This window comes from Castor canadensis, chromosome 16 (assembly GCF_047511655.1).
Source record: "Castor canadensis chromosome 16, mCasCan1.hap1v2, whole genome shotgun sequence".
Classification (NCBI taxonomy): Eukaryota; Metazoa; Chordata; class Mammalia; order Rodentia; family Castoridae; genus Castor; species Castor canadensis.
In genome coordinates this window covers 76,042,956-76,065,776 of record NC_133401.1, presented here as the reverse complement: position 1 = coordinate 76,065,776, position 22,821 = coordinate 76,042,956, and the positions used below count along the sequence as shown (strand labels likewise).

The following is a 22,821-nucleotide window of genomic DNA, read 5'->3' as shown; positions in this document are numbered from 1 at the left end:
AGAAATGGGAGAGAAGGAACAAAGTCTCAGACCTTAAGCTTGACTCCAGTCTCTCCTCCACATCCACTGGGGAAGAGGGAGCTTGCCTCTGAAGCTTTTCTGGACAGGGGTTTAACCTCAGGCCAGGCTTGCCCCATAGCTCTCACTCCCACTCACTCTGGTGGCTGCGCTGGCCTGGGATCTCAGGGGTGTCCTATACCCTTGAATCTGATGGGTGTTACCCTAGTGGAGGCCCCTGCACTGGCTCTGTGTCTGGGCCCCATGGCTCCTAGGACGTTTTTAGAAATGGAGGTGGAGTTGGCCAACCCTACAGCTCGTGAGCCAGCAGAGATGGCATATCACAGATACGCCTGTAGCCTGGTTAGGGTAGGGGTGGCAGCCACTGCTGCTCCTACAGCCCAGAGGAGCCAAACCTAAGGTACCTCGGGGGCACAACCACCCAGGAGAGCAAGTTTTGAAATTATTCTGTCCCCTGGTCCTGGCACTCTTGGTCTGTGATGGAAGTGGCAGCTCCTTAATCTCCAAAATGCTATTGGGTGTTATTCTTATTTTTCATTCTTAAGTTTTTGGTGGAACTGGGGTTTGATTTTAGGGTCTTGCACTTGCTAGGCAGGTGCTCTACCACTTGAGCCACACCCCCAGTTCTTTTCACTTTCATTAGTTTTCAAGTAGGGTCTTGCATTTATGCCTGGGCATGCCTGGACCCAAATCATCCTGTTTATGCTTCTGGTGTAGCAGGGATGACAGGATGCACCATCACACCCCACCCAGCTTCCTTGAACAGCACCTGGTTTCCATTCATATCACCAGGTTGCTTGACATGTGCTTTCTTCCAAACGGACTTTCTCATTTTTTCCAAAATGGATAGGCTGAGAATCCACAGTTTAAAAAAGTTTCTGCTTCTCTTTAGACTAACAGTTCTGTCTTTGTTCCTCTCTTCTTGCATCTTGCTAACGTACTCAAGAAAGTCAGGTTGTACCTTCAACACTTTGCTTGGAAATAACTTCAGCTCAATATCCAGTTTCACCACTCACAGGTTCAAACACTAAGAGAGGAACACAATTCAGACAAGTTCTTTTGTCATTTTACAACTGGATTGCCTTGCTTCTTTGTCAGCAAACATGGTCCTCCTCCTTTCTGTTTCACACCTCATCCAAATGACCTTTTCCACACACATTTCTGTTATCATTTTGTTCACAACCACTTAGATGGTCTACCGACTCCTTCCTTTCTTTCTGAACCTCATCACAAATGCCCTTAAAAGTTTATTTAAAGCCACGTACACTCTATATAGCATTCTTCAGCAGTACCCATTCCTCTTATCTAAAGATGCTCACACGTTTTTAGATCTTTGTATAGCAGCACCGCCATTATTTCTCATAGTCTAGAGGCTGGGAAATTCAAAATCAAGATGCCTGCTGACTCAGGTAGTGCTATGGCCATTCAGAGTCTGTGTATACGAAAATTCTTCCTAGACAATGCCTTCTCATTCTGTCCACATGTCACATGAACTGCCGTGGGTCTATTTTATAGGGCACTAGCTCTGCCCTCATGACAAAAATTACTTTCCAAATGACCCCACATTTTCATACCATCACTTTGGGGGTTAGGTTACATTATATGACATTGGCGGGGTGAGGGGGGGTGAACATGCACAAACATTTGAACCATCGCACATGCCCCAAGTGAGACAGCTTGTAATATGTGATTCCACCTTTCAAGCCGAAAATAGGAGCCACTGGTGGAGTGGCTCAAGTGGTAGAACACCTGACTAGCAAGTATGAGGCCCTGAGTTCAAACCTCAGTACTGACAATAAAAGTAAATGTGAAAGTAGGAGCTGCTCCAAGTGACCTCCTGTCTATGTGGTTTCAAGAGCTCTGCTAACCTGACATACTTATTGCAATTAAAATGATAGAAAACTTACTGTTTTGCTAGTTTTGAAATCTCCTTTCTTCTATAAGTAAAGCATCTATGAAAACGGTTGTGTCCAAGACTTCCCCATTCTCCTATTCTAATAGGACCCCTGATTTATAGCTGAACACTGAATCACAGAGAGTGAAGAATGTATTTCCTATTCTTTTATTGAGCTGGGAGTGGCCATGTGACTCAATTCTGACCAATGAAATGTGAACAGAAATGTGTGTGTAACTTCTTGTCTTAAATCTTAAAGGGACAGGACATGCCCTTCCCCATACTTACTCTTCTTACTCCAGGAGTGAGGACGTGATGTTAGGCCACTGGGGAGTGAAGATAAGAGTAATACCCTGGGGACAGTGGAGCACCAAGATAGAAGGAAGAGGTAAATAGCTGTTTTTTTTGGTCTTAAACCACTGACATTTGGTGTCTACTATAGCCCCCAGTTCATTTTTTCAGCTAATGCAAAAGCAGACTTAAAATTTACTACTATAATTTTTGATTTGTTTTTGTTTGTGACAGTTTAATGATTATTCTTTCCCATTTTCTGACCTTCATGATTTCTCATAAAGAATCTCACGATTTCTTGAGTCCTTTGTCTCCTCTAGGTAATGTGTTTTACATTGGCTTCTTTCAAGATTTTTCTCTTTATTTTTTCAGTAATATAACTACAATGTGTTTGGCATATTTTTTAGCCTCTGCTTGGGGTCAGCTGGGTGTTCTGAATCTATACATTTGTGTCTTTCATCAAATGTGTAGAGTTTTTCTTATTTCTTTCCTTTTTTTCTACTTTCTTCTTTCTCTTTCTGGGAACCTTTCATTTATGTTAGACCATTGATACTGTTTTTCACAGTTCTATGAGACAATTCTTATTTTTAAAACCTTCTTTTCTTTTTTAGATTACTTAATTTCTATTTTTTGTCTTTGGTTTGCTGATCTTCCATGTCATCTCAATTCTGCTATTAAACCATGCAATGATGTTTAGATGAAAAAATCTGGACACACTCTTTCAGTGTTCAGTTTCCATCAAACTTAAAATGTTTTCCATTTATCTGACTAGATTTCCTGCTTTTAATCCATTTCAAGTGCATTTGCTTTTTATTTCATTTAGGGTGGTTATACTTGCTGTTTTTAAGACCTTGTGTGATAATTTCAACCCTGCATGGTCTTACAGCACAGTCGTCCCTAGAAAATGATTCATGTTTTTCTGGTTCTTCATATTTGAGTAATTTTGAGTTGTATCCTGGATGTCACAATTGCCACATTGTAGAGTCTGAATTCTGTTATAGTCCCTGAATGAGGGCTAATTTGTTGTTGTTGTTTTTTTTTTTTTTTTGGCAATTAACTTGGCTAGACTTAAAATATAAACTCTTGACTGTGATGCCTGGCATCTCAAATCTTGGGTCCATTTTAGCTGTAAGAAGCTATTCACCTGCTTTGTATCTTCAAGGTGTAAGGGTCAGCCAGAGACTTGGGCAGATTTTTCACAAAGTCAGGGGCCACCAGTTTGACTCTCTTTTCTGGGATTTTTTTTTTTCTTCCTGTCCAGACAGCTTTGCTAGTCTCTGTCCTCTAGTTCCTAGAAAGATGGTGGCTTTTCTTTGGTGTTTTATATGTTTCAGGTTGTACCACCCCTGTGGATTCACATACGGCTCTAAAAACTGGAAACTCACTCTGTACTCATACCCCCTTTCATGATTTTATTTTCCTAGAAAATATGCCTGCTGTTTTGTTAATTTTTTTTCTGAATAAATTTTGATAGTTTGTTTTTTTGCATGTTCTCCAGAATTTATAGTTACTACGTACAAAAGAGTCATTCTGTTAGGAGTTCAATTTGCCATAACAGAAATGAAACTCTGAATGTTTGAACTCTTTACACAGATATCTCAAACTATTTGAAAGAATCTAAAAGTCCTGAATATATATGTATAGGGCATCAATTTTATGTCATATAATGCATTCATTAAAAGCAATTAAGATTAAGTAGAAAGGAAGAAACATTTACGATTAATAAATGAAATTTGCATGGTATAAATTCATATCTTCACTTTGATTTTAGCTCTGTAACAGTTTGTGAATACATATAAACAAGACTCTTAAACTGAAAAAAGTTATTTTTAACATAGTTTCTATCCTTTATCTTAAGAAAAGCAGTTTCATTATTTGTGCAATAAATTTCAACACTGTTAAAAACAATTCAGAGAAAAGTATTTCCTCCTAACCCATAGGTCACCTTTCCATTTTGCTGATTTTTTTTTCCCCAGGCAGAAGCTTTTTCGTTGTGTGTGTTTGTTTTTGCTTTTGTTGTCTGAGCTTTTGATGAAATAGCCAAAAAACATAACTTCCAATTTTTTCTTTTATGTTTTCTTCTGGGAGTTTTACCATTTCAGGTCTTATCTTTAAATCTTTAGTCCATTCTGAATGTATATTTGTGTGTGATGTAAGATAAAGATCTAATTTCATTTTCCTTTTTACATGTGGATATCTTGTTCTCTTAACACTGTTATTGAAGGGATTATCCTTTCTCTATTATGTATTCTTAGTGCCCTTTTTCATATATAGTTGATCTTCTATACTTCAATTTACTACTGGGCTCTCTCTTCTATTCGATTGATCTATGTGTCTCTTTCTATGTCAGTTCCATACTGTTTTCTTATTATAGCTTTGTAATATAATTTGAAATTAGACAGTGTGTTATCTGGAAGCAAAAATAGGAATCTCCCTTTGTAGCTATCCTTACCTCAACTAGCAAAAACCCCTGGTCCTCCTAATTAATGTTTATACTCGCTCTTCAACAAAATTAGAGATAAGGACAAAACAGTATCTGCTTGGAAGCAAGGGGGTGGGGGGAAGCGGGAAGGGGTGGGGGTAGGAGGGGGTGAGGGGAAAGGGAGGGGGCAGGAGAAATGACCCAATCATTGTATGCACATATGAATAAAGGAAATAAAAAAAAAAGAAAGTCTGTTGTCTCCAATTTCGTTCTTTTTTTTCTTTTATTCATTTATGCATACAATGTTTGGGTCGTTTCTCCCCCCGCCCCCCCTCCCATACCCCCGCCCCCTCCGTCTCCCCTCCACCCCCTCGCTATCAGGCAGAAACTATTTTGCCCTTATCTCTAATTTTGTTGAAGAGAGAGTATAAGCAATAATAGGAAGGACCAAGGGTTTTTGCTAGTTGAGATAAGGATAGCTATACAGGGAGTTGACTCACATGGATTTCCTGAGCATGTGTGTTACCTTCTAGGTTAATTCTTCTTGATCTAACATTTTCTCTAGTTTCTGGTCCCCTTTTCCTATTGGCCTCATTGCTTTAAAGTATCTGCTTTAGTTTCTCTTCATTAAGGGCAACAAATGCTAGCTAATTTTTTAGGTGTCTTACCTATCTTCACCCCTCCCTTGTGTGCTAAAGCTTTTATCATGTGCTCAAAGTCCAATCCCCTTGTTGTGTTTGCCCTTGATCTAATGTCCGCATATGAAGGAGAACATATGATTTTTGGTCTTTTGGGCCAGGCTAACCTCACTCAGAATGATGTTCTCCAATTCCATCCATTTACCAGTGAATGATAACATCTCATTCTTCTTCATGGCTGCATAAAATTCCATTGTGTATAGATACCACATTTTCTTAATCCATTCGTCAGTGGTGGGGCATCTTGGTTGTTTCCATAACTTGGCTATTGTGAATAGTGCCGCAGTAAACATGGGTGTGCAGGTGCCTCTGGAATAACCTGTGTCACAGTCTTTTGGGTATATCCCCAAGAATGGTATTGCTGGATCACATGGTAGATCTATGTTTAGATTTTTAAGAAGCCTCCAAATTTTTTTTCAGAGTGGTTGTACTAGTTTGTATTCCCATCAGCAGTGTAAAAGGGTTCCTTTTTCCCCACATCCTCACCAACATCTGTCCAACTTTGTTCTTTATTAAGATTGCTTCTACTGTTTGTGGCCCTTTATTATTTCATATGAAGTTTAAAACTTCTGTTTTGTTTTTGTGAGAAACACCTTTGAAATTTCAATAGGATTGCATTGAATCTGCATATCACTTTGGCTGGTATAGGGATTTAAACAATATTCTTCCATGAACATGGGATATCTTCCAGTTTATTTTTTCTTCTACATTTTCTTTCACCAATACATTCTACTTTTTAATGCATATGTTTTCTGTCTCTTTGGTTAGACTTATCTCTGGGTATTTTATTCTTTTTTGGTGCTAATAAAAATGGGATTGTTTTACTCATGTACTTTTTGTATAGTTCATTGTTGGTGTAAAGACTGCTGAGTTTTTAAATGTTAATATTCTATCTTGCTAATTTACTGAATTCATTTATTAGTTCTCATAGTTTTTGTGGAGTCTGGGGTTTTGTACATAGAGTACAGTGTTTTCTGCAAAGAAGAATAGCTTTATATCTTCCTTTCTGATTTGGATATTTTTAAATTTTATTTTCCTGTCTTGTTCTTACAATTAGGTTCAAATACTACTAAACTGAATTTTGGGCAGAAAGGGAAATGAAACAGCATTTGATTCTGGGCATTGAGAGAAATGTCAGTGAACTGAGGCTTCCAGTAGAAGAATGGGAAGCAGACAGCAGCCAGGTTTGGAAACCACATGCACTTTGTGGCTTGTCACTTGGAACATACCCCTTCCCTCTGAGGACCAAGTCCTTCACTCTTATGGGAAATTAACTTCCTGTTTTAAAGACAAGTAGCTCACAGCAATTCCAAAGGTCTTGTTCTTCAGATGGCCCTCCAAACCATGGTGACAAGTTTGAGGACACGAATCAGAAACATATGGAATAGATTTTGCCTGAAATCACACGGAGACTTTAATAGACAGAGAAGAACATTCTCAAGAGAACAAGCACATTTTGACATTCCTTACCCATATCCCACATACTTGAGAGATGCTTTGCCCAGCCTCTTACAAAACAAATGAAAAAAACAAAAAACCCTTTCAAATTTCAGAACTTGAAAAGTAAGCTTTCCCTAACTTTTCTTTCCATATAGCAGAGTATCTTCCTAGTATGATAGTCTCTCAGAAGAGACATGAGACATGAAGGGGTGGAGTGGGGAGGAAACACAGCCTGTATTCAAGATCTCTTTCTTAAGGGGGCTAAGGTAGAGAGAAGAAAAATAGAGGAGATGAACCAATTCATGTATATAATACATATAAACATGGAGTGTCTCAGGGAAACTCCCTGTGTAGCTATCTTAAATAAACAAAAATGTCATTTTATTTTTCTTTTACAAAATTGAAGAACAGGAGGGCAGATCAGGTCCTGTCTGGGGGGGGGGGTGAGGTGCCGGTGCAAGGGGGAGGATATGGGGAAATACTGTGCACACATGTATGTAAATGGAAAAATGAGAACTGTTGAAACTATTCCAGGAATGGGGGACAAGGAGGATAAAGGAGAATGATGGAGGTGATGAATTCAACTATGATATACATGATGTATTATAAGAACTTTTGTAAATACCACAATGTACCCCGACCCAGCACAATAATAAAAAAGGAGGAAAAAATAAAACATCTCTCTTTTGTCATCTACCATCTCTGAGAACCAAGGGAGACTATTTTAATTGCCATAACTTAGCTCCCCATATGTCAGGTGGGGCTGTTATATGTACTTTGTGGAATCATAGATAAAGGACAACACCTAAAATGCCACTGTATACAATTTCTGGCACATAGACAGTCCTCGATAAGGCCCAGCAATAGTTATTGTTATAGTGATTCATAATTCTGCCCATGCATCGTAGAGATTTTCTTGCTCCTCTGCACATAGATGTAATTTTAATAGTTAAATTAGTATTTAATTTATCATGTGTGTTAACTGGATAACTGATTTATGTTGTTTTTATGTCACCAGATCTGGGCTAAATTTTGCCATTACTGTTCATTAGCTATACATCTTTGTCAAGGCAAAAAGCTTCTCCAAGTCTTCCTTTTTTGGCCTGTAAAAAGGAAGCAATAATGATATTGATCTCTCAGTGTTCTTGTGAACATGAAATGCAAGTCACATAAAATGTGTGACACAGCACACACATGTAATAATGGATTAAAAAATGGCATCTAATATCCTCATTGTAAATGACATATTTTAATTATTCCTCCCAATATTCTCCAAATCATCATTTAAAATAAAATGTTCCGCATACAAATGCTGGACACTTGACTTCTTTCCTTCTCTTCTTGGGTCAACTCTACTGAACAGTACTCTTCAAATTTACCCCCAGGAAGCATTTTCAACTACATATTTCTGGGAAAGATAATGTCTAGCCATGAGATCATATCAGTGAAATTCATTACCATCATGGAAGGCAAAGTGTGGATGTCGTAGTGGATGGTCATTGAATGAATCCATTTCATGCTTCTTAACTTGATGCCTGGGATTCTTCTACCATGGTTCTAAGATAGGAGCAAGAACTCTAGGTACAAATGTACTTTCTGCATTTCTGTGAGGGAGGAGAGTTTGTCAGAAGCAGTCATAGCATATGTAAAATACAACCATTGACCTTAGCGCAGTCACAACCCAAGTAGAGAATTCAAAGCTACTAAAGGCAATATTTCCCCAAAAAATAATATTTCAGACAGGGGACATAGTTTCACTTGGTCAAGGGAATAAAGGAGAGGAAAAGCTAGCGAGGCTTCACACGAGTTATCTTATTTTGTTCTCACACTGTCTTGTGACTCATACACATTATCATCTCCATTTAACAGATGAAGAAACCAAGACCCAGAAAGGTGATATAATGTCTTATGGTTTAAAAATAAAAGAATAAATGGATTCCATGATTGTCCTGAAAGTTAGACTTGTACAGAATGAAAATGATCCTTCTAGTAGAGAGCTGCAAAATGAGTTAATATCTACTATCAAGGAACAAAGTGAGATCCTTTATGGGAAATATGTTATTTCTGACTAGAATACTAAAAGATGTTACAATTCATACTGATTTCTTAAGCTTTTCCCTCTTCTTTGACAACTTCCTTAAATCAAATGGGTTTCTAAAAGAGTGTTCTTGGATATACTGAAGCATCAACCCACTTCACACAATAATACATCATCCAGTCCACGTGAGATCAGTCTTCCAATAATGTTATTAGTGACAAAAATCAACAAGTTTCTTGTCGGAACATCTTGATCATTAAAAATGCATTAACAACTCATTATTCAAGATGCTGTACTAATTCTGCTCATTTCCTATTGAAGCTTATTAAATACTGAGAGCCTAATCAACAAGAAATAGTGTTCAGTGGCCACAAAGAACGAGTTCCATTAAAGAAAAAAAAGAATCATGACCAAAGTGTTAATTATAATGCATTGTATTTATCTTGTCCTGAGATCCTGTAATGGTTTGAATGGCTTTGAAATTCATATAGAAGAGGGTTGAGGATGCAATTTGTTTGTAAAATTAAAAGGATGTTTGTGTGGGTGTGGGTGTGTCTGTGTGTGTATGGTGACCAGCCATGAGCTGTTAAAGGCTTTCCAGAATTCTCCAGAAAAGAGAGTGAGAAAGGTACTTCTGCAATGGATTTTTAAAAATATTTTAATATCTACATATGTAGATTATCAGAGCCAACTCTTGTCACTTACCCAGAATTCTCCACTCTGCTAATTAGCCATATGACTTTAGACATTTTTAATATTTTGACTCTGAGCATGTAGATCATATTTTAAATATTTTCTGGGTATCAGTATAATTATATTAAAATCATTTATCCTGCTTTGTATGGGTTGTACTAAGACTTAAGAATAATGACATGAGGGCTGAAGATGTGGCTCAAGTGGTAGAGAGACTGCCTAGCAAGCTCAAGCCCTGAGTTCAAACCTCAGTACTGCCAAAAAAAATTGATTAGCATATATGGAATACAGGCACATAGTAGAAAATTAATAGATGGCAGTGTTACTGATTCTTTCCCACTATATGAGTCCCTTGAAGGGCAGGGATTTTATCTCATTTGACTTTGTGTCCACAGAGCAGCACCATGGTTGGCATAGGACAAATATTTAGGATATATTTGCAGCACTAAACTGAAGTCCCAAATCTGGAAAGATGTCTGGTCTTTAAGACCTCTCTAGGTATCATAGCATTTTTTTTCTTTGGTTGCCCAATAAATATCTGCTTTTGATGAATCCACAAGACTGTATTGATTATTGATTAGATACTGAGCTCTGTTTCACCCTCTAGGAGCTTAAATTTTCTCTGTGAAAAGCAAGGTTCATACCTATGAAATAACAGAAGGAACTGGCTTTTGATAGATTTCCATTTTCCCTGTCCACCCTTCTGTTTCCTCTTTTCTGGCCACTGACCCTCGTTTTGGGGGAATGGCCACTCCATGCTTGCGCTCTTAGGAGCTGTTTATCATTCTCTAGAAAAAAATGCTACTGAAAGCATGCATCAGCACTGTAGTCGTTTCTGCTGTGTGGGCAGGTAGAGAGCTACTTGGGCAGTCACGTGACCCAGCCCTGACCAACTGGGCTTCACATTTCTGTGGATACCGTGATTGGTTCAGAGATGGATCATTAAAAGCTTCTCAAAAATGTGGTTTTGAACTGAGCTCTTTTAGAGGCTGCAGAGAACTCTGCATGGTAGATCTGCTCTCAGCAGGATATATCAGGAGACAACAGGTTATGGGATGTTCAGAGACTTCAGCTTCTTGAGATGCCCCAGGTTCCCATGGAAGATGTTCTTGGGTGGATGGTGTTGGAATTGTTCCCAAAATAACTCCATCATGTCCACAAGTTACGTAATGATAACCACATGTCCCTATGTTGGCATTGCAGCTGTGTAATGATGACAGTTATCTTGGGGGTCCAGGAGGAGGTGAGCACACCAGGCCTGCAAAAGGCATGTGACTCCATTGAGGTCAATGGCTCTTCCTACTGAAGAATTCTGAGAAACAGCTGGAAAAAGAGACTCTGCTTCCAGCTGGTGCTGCTCAGAGCAAAGTCTCTGAATGGAGCTGTTGGGAGCCATCTTGCCATCCTGAGTGGGAGACCCCCTCTGAGATGAGAGCCACCTACAGAAAGAGCGAGAAGGGGAAACCTCGATAAATCCTGATGCTATCATTTGAACCCTCTCAAGTCATGCTTGTAGTGAGATTTACCCCTGAACTTTTCAGTTGTGCAGCTAGCAAAATGTCCCTTTTCCCTTTTGCTTGAGGCTACTTAAATTGTCACTTGCAAAATACAGCACAAATGTGTGACTCAGATTACAAGTGAGACGATTTTAGTAAGCAAAGCAGAAACTAGTCCTACAGTAACTAAGATAACTTCTTGAACCACACGGAATAGAGATTGGTCTCTGAAAATTAGAGACCATTTGAGTTTGTGTAAAAAGGAGAATTAAACATGCTAGAAGAAATTAATAAAACAGCATGGAAGATGATTAATGAATAAAGGGAATATTGGTGTGGCAGAAAAGATACCAAACAGAGAGTCAGAGTTCTGCTCCCAGCCAACTCTGTGACGATGGTCAAACTATGTTCCTTTTATGTCAGTTTCTCATTATATCAGTGCACAAAATTAGACTCGCAGTTCTAGAAGATTCGCCCCACCTCTACCTTGGATGACTTGTCAAATCTTGAAAGGCTACTCACAGTCCTGTCTATTTCAACATCTCCTGAGTTACTTTTCTACTCTTGGAATAGAGATTCTCTTTCATTCCCCAACACCACACCCCTACGTCTATGTACACTGGACAAAGAGCAATCTCTCTCCCTTATGTTCCAAATGAAATGGAAATGGACAAGCTACGTTCACTGAAAAGCTGTGACTGTTATGCTTTGAAAGCACTTGATTGTGCCCCAAAAAAGCTCATCTCAGAGTGAGGGTGATGAAAGCAGAGGAAGGGGCCGGCTGGTTAATTGCGTGTCAGTGAAGATTAAAGGGCAAGAGAGGGCTTTCAGGCCCTTCGCTCTTTCTGAACTCACTTCCTTTGCCCTCTTCCCTTTCAGTGGGAAAGGCTTTGGCACCCAGGTCTAAATTAAGATCCCAGATGTATTGTATGCAAATCAGATACTAAATTAGCACTCCAGGGCAGCCTGTAGCATTTGTGGAAGTCGCCTCCTGTACTCCTAAACAACAATTTTCTCTTTAGAATCTAATGCAGGAGAGACAATACATCTCACCTGGTTGCATGTCACCAGTCACAGAGACTTTTAAAACAAATTAGAAATCTTCACGTTGGGTTTGACTGAGAGACTTAGGCATAAATCCCTGAAGTCCAGATTCCCAAGTCACTCTCTGATGCTCTTATGCGAATGTATTTGTTTATTCACTGTCTAGCACCACTTGGAAGGCAGGAACTTCATCTTACTTATTGCTGAATATACGGCCTGGCATAGAGTAATTGTTCAATCAATGTTTATTGAATGAGTGAATGAATGAATGTTCATAAGGATCTATGGGAGTTCTTTTAATTAACCAGAAACATAAATAGGTGTCTATCACAGTTTTTGATCAGTATGAAAGAATCACAGATACTGCACGTAGCAGATACGACTTTTAACCCCAACCTAAAACATAGTGCCAGGGATTTCTGAGACTTGGATTGGTAAAAGAACTTACTAAGATGGGAGGAGAGACAAAAATTTATTAGGACATGGTGAAAGCGGAAACAACCCACAGCTAGACAAGGGGGTGTAGTGTCCTGCGGCAGGATTGGGTGTTGTTTTATACGTTGGGTTGGGCTACTTTTGATTGGCTGTCTCCTTTCTGTGGGCCTTGTTGATTGGTTGCCTCTTCTGATTCCATTTTTGCAGGAATGGGAACATTTCCCACACTTAGCCCTCACTTCCTCCTTCCACCCGACCCTTGGTATTTTGCTCCCAGCCTGCTTCCTGAAAGGAGGGGCCCCTCCACAATAAGATATCACATTTACTTTCATTGTGGCTCCATGTACAGTATTTATCCGAATTTGGAAATTGTGGCAACAGTTCATCGTCCTGTGGTTCAGAGGATCCAGTTTGGCAATCTTTGGTCTTTCTTCACCCCTTTATTTAGCATGAGAGATAGAGGAAAAGATTTATTTTCTTAGCAAATGCCCAAGACTCCCATTTAGAGAGAGGTAGGCACTGAAACCATGTTATCAGCACAAGCCTGCCTGAGCAAGTGTCTGTCTGCAGTGTAAGCGTGCTGGCCGTCCCAAAGGCTTTTGAGAAAGAGCACAGCCTGCTTCTCTCAAGACATTTTTGGAGTCCTGGGGAAGAAGAATGAAGGAAGAAGAGTTGAGAGACCCAGGCAGCTAGGGTGAGGATGAACTGTGTGCTGTGACTCCTCCTGCTACCTCTCAGATTGTTTTCAAAGTCACTAAATCCAGAGACTCCTCGTTACACTTTTGTTTTGGTGTTTTGGATACATACAGTTTGAGCTTCTCATCTGAGAATGTTGTTGGGAGATGTGCAGGAATAGTGAAACTGGAGTTTTGGACTCAAGGCCCAAACTCCTGAGATGCCATATGCCAGATCCAGTCACCTGCCCCTAAACACCAAATAAAGAAGCATGGTGAAGGCAGGGAAAGGAGGTTTATTACACAGCTTGGGACACGCTGTGGGAAGAGCAGGGTAAGCACTCAGCTCATCCTCAGCCATCTTTGGGGTACAGACATGAGCAATAGGTTTAAGTAGACAGAAGGACTGGAGGCAGGGGACAAAGGTATGCATAGTTAAGCAGTCCTAGTCATAGGTTGGTCTGATTGGTCTTGTGACTGGTGGAGCAGTCTTGATCAGGCAATTGGTCTGGTGGTCTGGTCCAGTTCTGGGAAGTTATCACCTGGAGGGAGTAAACTGGTTTCTATTTGAGAGGATTCTTGGGATAATTGTCCTCATTGAGATAGTGGCAGCTCCAGGAAGCTCTGGTTCCTTGTCATAAAGATGTTATCAGTTCTGTCTTTTCTAGAATCCAAGGTGATTGCAAAGAATGGCTTAGAGCAAAGACAGATTCAAAATGGAAGACAGATGCCAGGCTTTTCTCCTGCTGTTAGTTAGTTTGTAGGCCCAAGAAGGCATCAGCGCTTTTCAGCAAAAGCAATTTGAGAGCCTCTTACAGCAGTACTTGCAGCTCTGAAGTCAAAGACATCCCAATAAGGCACACCCTCAGAGATTATGGTCAGATGCAGCAGCAGAGGGGTGAGCTCTGAGCTGGGGTGAGTTAGGCATCTGAGGGATGGAGGCTTCAGCTGACAGGGAGGCTGCACACAGATGAGGTATCTGGGCAACAGGACACTTGTGAAAACAAACAAAAGCAACACAACACGATAACAAAAAAGATTCTGGTTCTAGAGCCAAATTCCCTGTAATCAAGCTTGGATCCTAGTTGTCATACCAGCTGTGTGGTCCTAAGTTAGCCCAGAGTCCCAAGATCCTGCATTTCCTCTGTCCCTTCCTCAGGGGCTTGTCACAAGGGGTCTGGGAGCACAGACATCCATTAGCATTTCTTATTCGAAGGTTAAGTGGTTCACTCAATGCACCAAGAACAAAAGGGCCCAGGCAAGGACAGAAATCTTGCCTTCCTGCTACTCCACCAGCTGCCCTTCTCCCACGCTCGGAGGCTCCATCACTATTTTCAAGGTAACACACAGACAAAAGCATCAGCTTTGTGTTTTTTGAAAGCCCAGCTGCTACTTGATTAAAAACATCCAGCTCAGCCTGAGTTATAAAAGTCAGGACTTTATGACGATTTTAAATAATAATGATGAATTATGACTTCCTTCATATTTATTAGGACAACATTGTAAATGGGAAATTGTTGTGGTGTCCTTGGGGAGACAAGGAATTTAATTCCATGGGAGTCCCATTGTGGTCTCCCACTAGAGCTCTCTTTGCTGGGGAAGAATTGCATTTATCATCTGACATCTAACATAACATTTATAGTCTTGTCGAAGGTCTTCAGTGTGTTATGAGCTCAGAGCTGTGGTGAGGCAATGGGGAGTCTGGAAGGATAGGGAGTCTGGTTGTCTGGGTTTAAGAACAATTTGAGGCCAAGCATGGTAGCTCACATCTGTAATCCCAGCTATGAGGGAGAATCACAATCCGAAGGCAGTCTGGGCAAAAAGTTAGGGAGTCCCCATTTTAGCAAATAATCTGGGTGTGGTGACAAGTGCCTGTGATCCCAGTTACCTCTACAGGGGAGGTAGAGGTAGGAAGATCAAGGTCTGAGACTGGTCTTGGGCAAAAATGCAAGATCTTCTCTGAAAAAATAGTTAAAGAAAAAATGGAGTGGGGGGCATAGCGCAAGTGGTAAAGTCCCTGCCTAGCAAGCACAAGGCCCTGAATTCAAACCCTACTTCCACAAAAAACAAAAAAAGCAGAAAAACAGCAACAGAATTTTTTGTATGGTCATAGGTGAATCATTATCTCTGAGCATCAGTCAATGAAAATAAAGGATGTACAAATTTGGCTTGGACAAATTTTAAAGCCTGCCCTCAGCTGTGTCATTATATTACTTTGACAATCTGAAACTGGTTTCACAGCTGGTGAGAAGGGAAGGCATCCCACTTTGCATAGGGTCTCCTTGTGCCTTCTGTGCTGATGCCAGGTACATGGTTTCCATTCCCAAGGTGAATTTGTAGTCAGCTGAGCTCCCGGTTAACACCTTCAAATTGTCAGCCTTGTCTATTGCCCAAATCTTTCTCCTTATCCTGCCCTCTGCCTCTGGGATCTGCCCAGGCCTCAACAAGAGGGTTCAGACTTCAATGGAATTCATATTAGGTCTTCTTTGAAGATACCAGATTTCTACACTTGATCTTAGCCAAAAGGCCGAGAAGGGGTGGTACCAGATTTCTTAGAACCTCAATGAGAAAAATGCTGGACATTGTGTACGACAAATTACAGAGGTCCTCAATGATGCCATCTTTCTCCCAAGAGGACTTGGTTTCTTTCTGGCCAGCAGTGAGAGTGGGAACAGGTCATTCCTGTCCATTCAGGGGTGGAGGTAGTTTTAAGTTGAGAGTTGGTCAGTGTTGGTCTACTGCCAGTTGTCTTTATTCTTGGTCTTCATTGGATCCTGGGGTGTTTACCAGGTCCCCTCTTCCGTCCCGTGCATCTATGAACTCATCTTTGTCTCGCCTGCTCTGTGGATTTTTAAGCATTTGAGTAGCTGGGTCTGCCTGGTTTCTTGTCCTCTCACTCCCACTCAGTTTTAGGCTTCAGCAAATGGTGTGAAGTTCAAAGAGTTGCAAATATAGGCTCGCTTCTCTTTGAGTCTCTTTCCTCTGCATCTTGTACTCTCAAGTCCTGGCTGCCTTGGTTGTTCCTGGATGCTGTCAGACTGACTCTTTCTTTTTTTCACTTTTATCCAGTTTTTATAGTTGTTTTCAACAGGAGAGTTGGTCTGCATTGGGCTACTCTGTCATAGTTGGAAGTAAAAGTTATGTAATGGCTTAGTTTTAACCATGAATTTTAAGAGGCAACTGCCTGCATGCTGTGCCACTTGTCATATATGCTAGCTAGCTCTGTATGCTCAGTCATACGGAACCCAGCTGAGTGCCAATGTTGACTTTCATTTATTAATTCAGAACATATTTATGGCTTGTCAACAATACTATGAGCACTTGTGTATTTAGTACTGGGGATACAATGGTGAATCAAACATGAGGTCCCCATTCTTGGAAAGTCTCCTTGGGAATTCTATACATTAAATAATATGTCAACAAAACCTGTAGTGAGGTCTTTAAAGAAAAACAATATGGTTCCCAGTCAGAGAATAATAGGTGGAAATCATTTAGAGGAGGATGATGGTCAGACATGACCTCTTTAAGGAGTTGTTTAGGTTGAGAGTTGAAATCATCTGGAAGAAAATATAGGTGAATAGGTAAGGAAAACATGGAATACATAAGGATCCAATGACCTTGAGACCTCTTTCCTCTCCTCTCCTCTCCTCTCCCCTTCTTTCCCCCTCTCCTCTTCTCTCCCCTTCCCTTCCCTTTTTCGTTCTCTTCCCTTCCCTTTCCTTTCTTTTCCCTTCCCTTTTTTCTTTCCTTCCTCCCTCCCTCCCTCTCCTCCTCCTCTTCCTTCTCCTCTGCTTCCTCCTCTATCTCCTCCTTCTCCTTCTTCTTCTCTCTCCCTCTTCATTTTTTTATTTTTGTTTATTTCTTTCAGTTTGTGACAATGTCCTAATTTATTGATACAGCAAATCAATTTCAACTGTGATTGCTGTGCTACAGAGCAGAAGACAAGGTACTTCTCAACGCACGGTACAGTTCCATGGCATACAGGGAACATAATGTATAGGGAAAAACTACCCAACTGCAGGTATTAAGCACTGAAAAAGTTAGTGGTTTATTTGATTTATTTTATGTAACAACCTAGGAAGCTCACCGCTATCAGTGGCTCCAGTGCACTCTCAGGTGCAGTTTGGAATCCTGGAATCTTGGGGGAGCTGTTAGCATGGTGAACCTTCTGGGAAAATTACCCGTGAGCTTGTGAAAGCACGTATGATGGGGTCGCTGTACCACTGACCTCACTGGTTTCACGCTCAGCAAGCTGACCTGGGCCTCTACACATGGCTTTATTGTTCCTGATGTTAGCACATGTGCTCTTTTTGTAATGAGCGCATCAGAAGACATAACTGAACCCACACAGTGGGGGCCTGCACAGCCCCACAGGCTTTCTCCTCCCCTCCATTAGTTCCCAATAAAATACCACAAGACCTTTAGCAGTTTCTTGTCAGCCCCATGGCATGGCAGCCACCACAGCTACTGGGCCTGAGATTTCTGTTAAAACTTCCAAGTCACTGTGTGTAAACCATGTCGAAGGATCGCCAACCACTTGTGATGTGCTGGGCTCTGTCCACGTGACTGAGATCCACATTTGAATTCTCTCAGCAGTCTCAGGGAATTTCCAGTTACTTGTCTAAGGCCACCCAGGAAGTGACAGAATTGTCTCCTCTCACAATCTGGGCTCTAAACCTCTATGGAGTCTGACTTTCCTGTCACCTGGCTTCAGTGTTCCTATGTTACAAACACCCTGGCAGACAAGCACACGATTCTTTCCTTGGCCGCTGGCCTCCTGGTGACAAGTTTTGAGGCTGGTTCTCACAGCATTGTGAGGGAAAGCCCTGCACCTGGTTCTGCATCCGGGTCTTCATTTCCCAGCCTTGCCTGGAAGCCCATTGAGCACAAAAGCTGCAATCAGAGGACACGAATCAGAGCCTCCTTCCTTTCAAATGTTTTCATTTGCTGGCCACTTACGTGAGCACTAATCTATATTTATGTCACTGTGTTTCTGAAATGGATTTCAAAAGAAGTGGGAGAAGCGGGTAGGGAGATGGAAGCTTCTCTTTTCTGGGTAATTAACTGGGTTATTTACTGGAGGTTGATTTTACCCTTGGGTAATTGTGTGGCCCCATCTTCCTGTTGTCCTAACAACGTTAATTATGATTTTAACTGTCGATATTTGGGTGGTCCCTGTAATGACGAGGAATTGTGTGACGACTCTGACGCAGTACCATTTGAATATCAGAACCTGAAAGCTACTAGCAAAAACATCTTTTTTTTTTTTTCCTATTTATCTTTTATCTTTTTTCTTCTTCTTGAGGGCAGAACAGGTTCTGCTCAGGGGAGAAGGGGGTTTGGCACCAGTGGGAGGGAGGAGGTGGTGGGGGAAGAAAGGGGAAGGAGGATGAATAGGTGCAAAATACTATACTGTGCACACATGTATGTAAATGCAAAAAGCGATACCTATTCCAGGAAGGGGGAGGGCGAGAATAAAGCACAGTGGCAGAGGGGGTGGATTCAAGTATGATATATTTCACATATTGTAAGAACCTTTATAAATGCCACAGTGCACCCCCACCCAGCACAACAAGAAAGAAATAAAGCAAAAAGAACCTGAAAGCTGCTTGAATGAGGTCCCTTATACAGCTTTCATGGATGTGTGGCCATCCTCGAGCCTCCTCTCAACAGTGGGAGGGGAAATATGAACAACCTGAGGTACACAAACGACAAGGGCAAAGAGGGGAACCGCTTGTATCTGACCCAAGACTACATCCACGATCTCAGAACTGCCTTCTTAAAATGAACAATAAACACCATTTTTTTGGGGAGAATTCTTCATCTCTCTTTGTAGACTAAGAAAATAAGGCTCAGTGAGATATACAATATATCCCAACTCTCTTCTTGCTAAATAGTAGACCTGGGATTCGATCCCAAGCTGTTGCAGGCAGAGCTCGTAGACACTTGTCCACTCTATGTATGAGCTCAAGTTTGCAAGGAAGGCCATCTAAAGTCACAGGGTAAATGATTGATTAGCATCTGGGGTTACCAATCCAAATCACAACCACAGTCATTTCTCTAGGACTTAAGACAAATCATCCCTTATTAATAAATAATTAAATGTATTATTTCATTTAATTCTCACAGTGTTCCAATGAAGAGGGTGCCTACTGTTTTATAAATGAAAAAATTTTGGTTTAGAAATATGGAGAGGTTCTTGGGCCATGCCTCCAGTAAGTGATAGAGCTAGGGTTCAAAGACATGTTACTTCAGTTTCATTATTCTACTCACAGCATTGATGACTTGGAAATTTCTGAATCAGATGGATATTTAAGTTGGAGGAATTTTTATGAAACTTGAAACAATATTCTTAATAAGCCTTTGCAGTTTTCTCCCGTGTAGGTTTATGTTTTGAGGGGTGGGTTTCTCTTTAGTATCTCAAATCCATTTGGCCCTAATAAATCACACATTTCCTGGCAGGCACAGAACTTTTTGCTAACTCTAATTTTCTTCTCTGCAGTCTCAGATCACATCATTCTGTCTCAGATGCTGTTTGAGATGGTCAGTCCAGTGTGGCTCAAATGGAGCTTCATGCAACACCTGTCTCTGCCCACTTGGACCCTGGAGCCCTGTTTGAACCTCTCTCCTTCCATACCAAACTGTTGTTTGATCCTATCCTTCTCTGTCTCTCACACACTCCACAGCAAGAGCTCCAGTCTCCGTTTCTCTCCCACTGCCCCTGGAAGTCTTTAGAGGTGCACTGGAAAGAAGTGTGTGGTTCCTTCAAAGCACAGTTGAATTATTTCATCATTGTGGGGCGAAGGCCTCCCATTCCCCTCCAAGGATCTGAGTAATGTAGAAAAGTGGATAAACAGTCTAAGGATTGTGGGTTAAAGGAAAGTCAAAACAATCATTTCCTGAGATGCACAGTATAAAATATGGCGTAAAAGAAAGCAGCAGAGTGCAGCATTCTGGGTAATGGAATTTTCTGAATACTTCGGGATTAATCTTTCCTCAGTGTCCAAGTCTACTTTCCTGGGTCTGTAAGAGTAGCACACCAGTCATTATGACTCTTGGCCTATTGAGAATTTTTCATAGACCAGAGGTCATTGCTCTCGGCAGCTATGAACTTTCACAGCCACCTAGGCAAATCCAAGGTGGAATTCCCTCTCCTTGGTGAGATGTGCTGGAACTTTTTTCTTCATGGTACCTGGAAGTGCTCTATTTCCAGTAAGGCCAATACACATCTTTTGACTGAATATAATATTATTTTGACATTTCTGACATTTCTGATGTTGAGGGGACAGGGCTTCTGGCCTCAGGTCACTCTGCATCTTCACTGGATATTGACCCTGGGTCTCTAAGCAGCCCTTGCTTAGCCATCAGAGCACTGATAAAGGTGGAAGACTCTCTCATGTTACAGATTTGCCCAACAGCCCATTTCACAGAAGCAAGCAAGACCAAGTAAGGTGCTTAATTAGTTAGGTACCTACCACTCACTTCTTAATCCTTACAATACACCCGAAATCTAGGCATTTGTTATCCACAAATTGTTGCCTGAGGAAACTGATGCTCAAAGATGTTAAATTAGTTTCTCAAGGTCAGCAAGAAAGTAGCTAAGAGAGATTTCAGTTTAGGATTTTCCGCCTTCCATGATGGTCTTCCCCCTGGCTTACAATGGTTGGGATGCTAATTAATTCTTCCCTATGGCAGTGTCCTTGAGTGAAGGCTTCCTGCAAGGTCTACCCATGCCGAGTTGTCTTCGCCTCTAATCCAGGACACCTTCTGCCTGCTCGCTGCCCTCCTCAGTGAATGCACTTTCCTGTTATAAGGTCCATTTGGGAGTAATTTTCTTATCATCTTAGATGTGAGATCATTCTCCGGACCAGCGATGCCTGGCTATACAACTTGGCCAAATCTGGTCATGTTCCTGAACTTAAAATTTACCTGGCTCTGTATAGGAATGAGTATTTCCTCATGTTAGCATACAGTGTCCAAGCATATTCCCATACCTAATGGTTTTATTTTGCCTTCATAGAGTTAGTTAGTTATTTTTGAAAAGCTCCATGGCTGAGCGCTTACTGTGAGCCAGGAAGAAACAGTTTTCATTCACGTGTGGTTTATTCTCATGGCACTTATCTGGAGTAGGTATAGTAACACATTCAAAGTCACATGTCCTCAAAGTGAAGCACATGTCTAAATCAAGAGCTCAAGTACACAACTTCTATACAAAGAGGGATAAAAGGTTCTTCCCATTTTTTTCAGGGAAGAAGGCTAAGGCCTGGGATCAAGTTCATGGCCAAGTTCACACATCAGCAGAATAAAGAACCAAGACTGCCATTCCCTTAAGAACAGGGCACTTGTGGCAGTCTTATGTCTCTGCTCAAACTCACAAGGATGTAGAGGCTGAAGTGCCGTGCTGGGGAGGCCACAAGGTAAATTCTGTTTGGATGAAACCACCAGGCACTGCTCCTCTCCCTGCTGAGGTCTGGTGGCTGCCCAAGGGCCTCCCTCATGCAGTCCTTCCTCCCGTGGTCCTTGCTCGCTCCGTGAGTCAGTGGGCTCTGTGCCCATGCCCAGGTCTGGGGTTTATATCCTGGGTTGCCCTCACATCCCTGCGGAAGCACCATCACCCAGCCTCATCACCCTGGACTGTGGCCTGAGGCTAGGTCTAGCTTTTCTCAGAAGGCTTTGACTCCAATTGGCAAGGTGCCGTTTTTGGGTAAGGTGGAGTAAGGCCAGGGTAGGGGAGGAATGCAGAGACAGTGTGATTCTGTGTCCTGACTTTGGCAGAGAAAAGCATTCAGGGGAACTTGAGTTCCAGTGACCAGCACTGGAAGCTTCTAGGGAGTTTAAATTTGGACTTGCTCCTGAGTACGCCCCTGCTGAATCTGCTGGTACCACTGTTGCCCAAAACTCCAAGAATGACATGGAGACCCCCCACATGGAGACCTTCAGCCCCAGAGCCCTCTTGGATGTGCACACTGGATCCCTCCACTCAGAGACATGTCCTTTCCCCAGTGTGCCTCTCTCCAGAAGGACAGCGGGGCTGGAAGGGCAGCTTGGGGAACCCACTTCAAGCTTACAAGGATTAATGGTTCTGTTTGATGCTTCTACTTTCTGTCTGCTCTCCTTCCTTCCACTGTTTTTCTCTTTTCTCTCCTTTCCCATCACAGAGCCAGTAAATTCTAGGTCCCAATACCAGCTCCCAATATAATCAACTGTGTGACTATAGGAAAACTTCCTAACCTCTCTCTGCTTCTGCTTTTTTTAACCTGTAAAGTAGGATTGATAAATCTTTGCGGTGTCTAAGAATCAGAAATAGAGTGTACTAAATGTTCAGTGTTTAATAAATGCAATCATGAGAATCTTCATCATGACTTGTATGTGGCATGGTAAAGAAACTAGATAAAGGATCTTATTGAATCTCCAAGTGTACCAGGTATGTCACTGCAAATTGAGACTTAGGAATAAGCCCTTAATTAAGACTCCAAAGGCTTTTATAAATAAAAATGTACTTATTGCAGCTGGGAAAAATATCGAAGAGTCCATAAGGATCAATTCCACAGCTTCCTGTCTATTCCTCTGCGTCTGTCTTGGTCCCTGTATAGATGGCCCTGTCTTCTGTGATCTGTCCCTGAATGATATACACACTCACAGACCATGCTCCCCCTTAGGTCCTTCAGCCCTAAAAAG

General features: G+C 41.4%; 1 long non-coding RNA gene across 3 annotated transcripts in view; it reads left to right on the top strand.

Annotated features, from left to right (window-relative positions):
- Positions 1–2,204: 2,204 nt before the first annotated feature.
- The window catches only part of LOC141418000 (uncharacterized), a 219,193-nt gene continuing 198,576 nt past the window's right edge, over positions 2,205–22,821 (top strand). For all 3 annotated transcript variants that reach the window (XR_012442618.1, XR_012442616.1, XR_012442617.1), the window contains exon 1: positions 2,205–2,300. This is a non-coding gene — a long non-coding RNA (uncharacterized lncRNA). The remainder of the gene's footprint in view (positions 2,301–22,821) is intronic.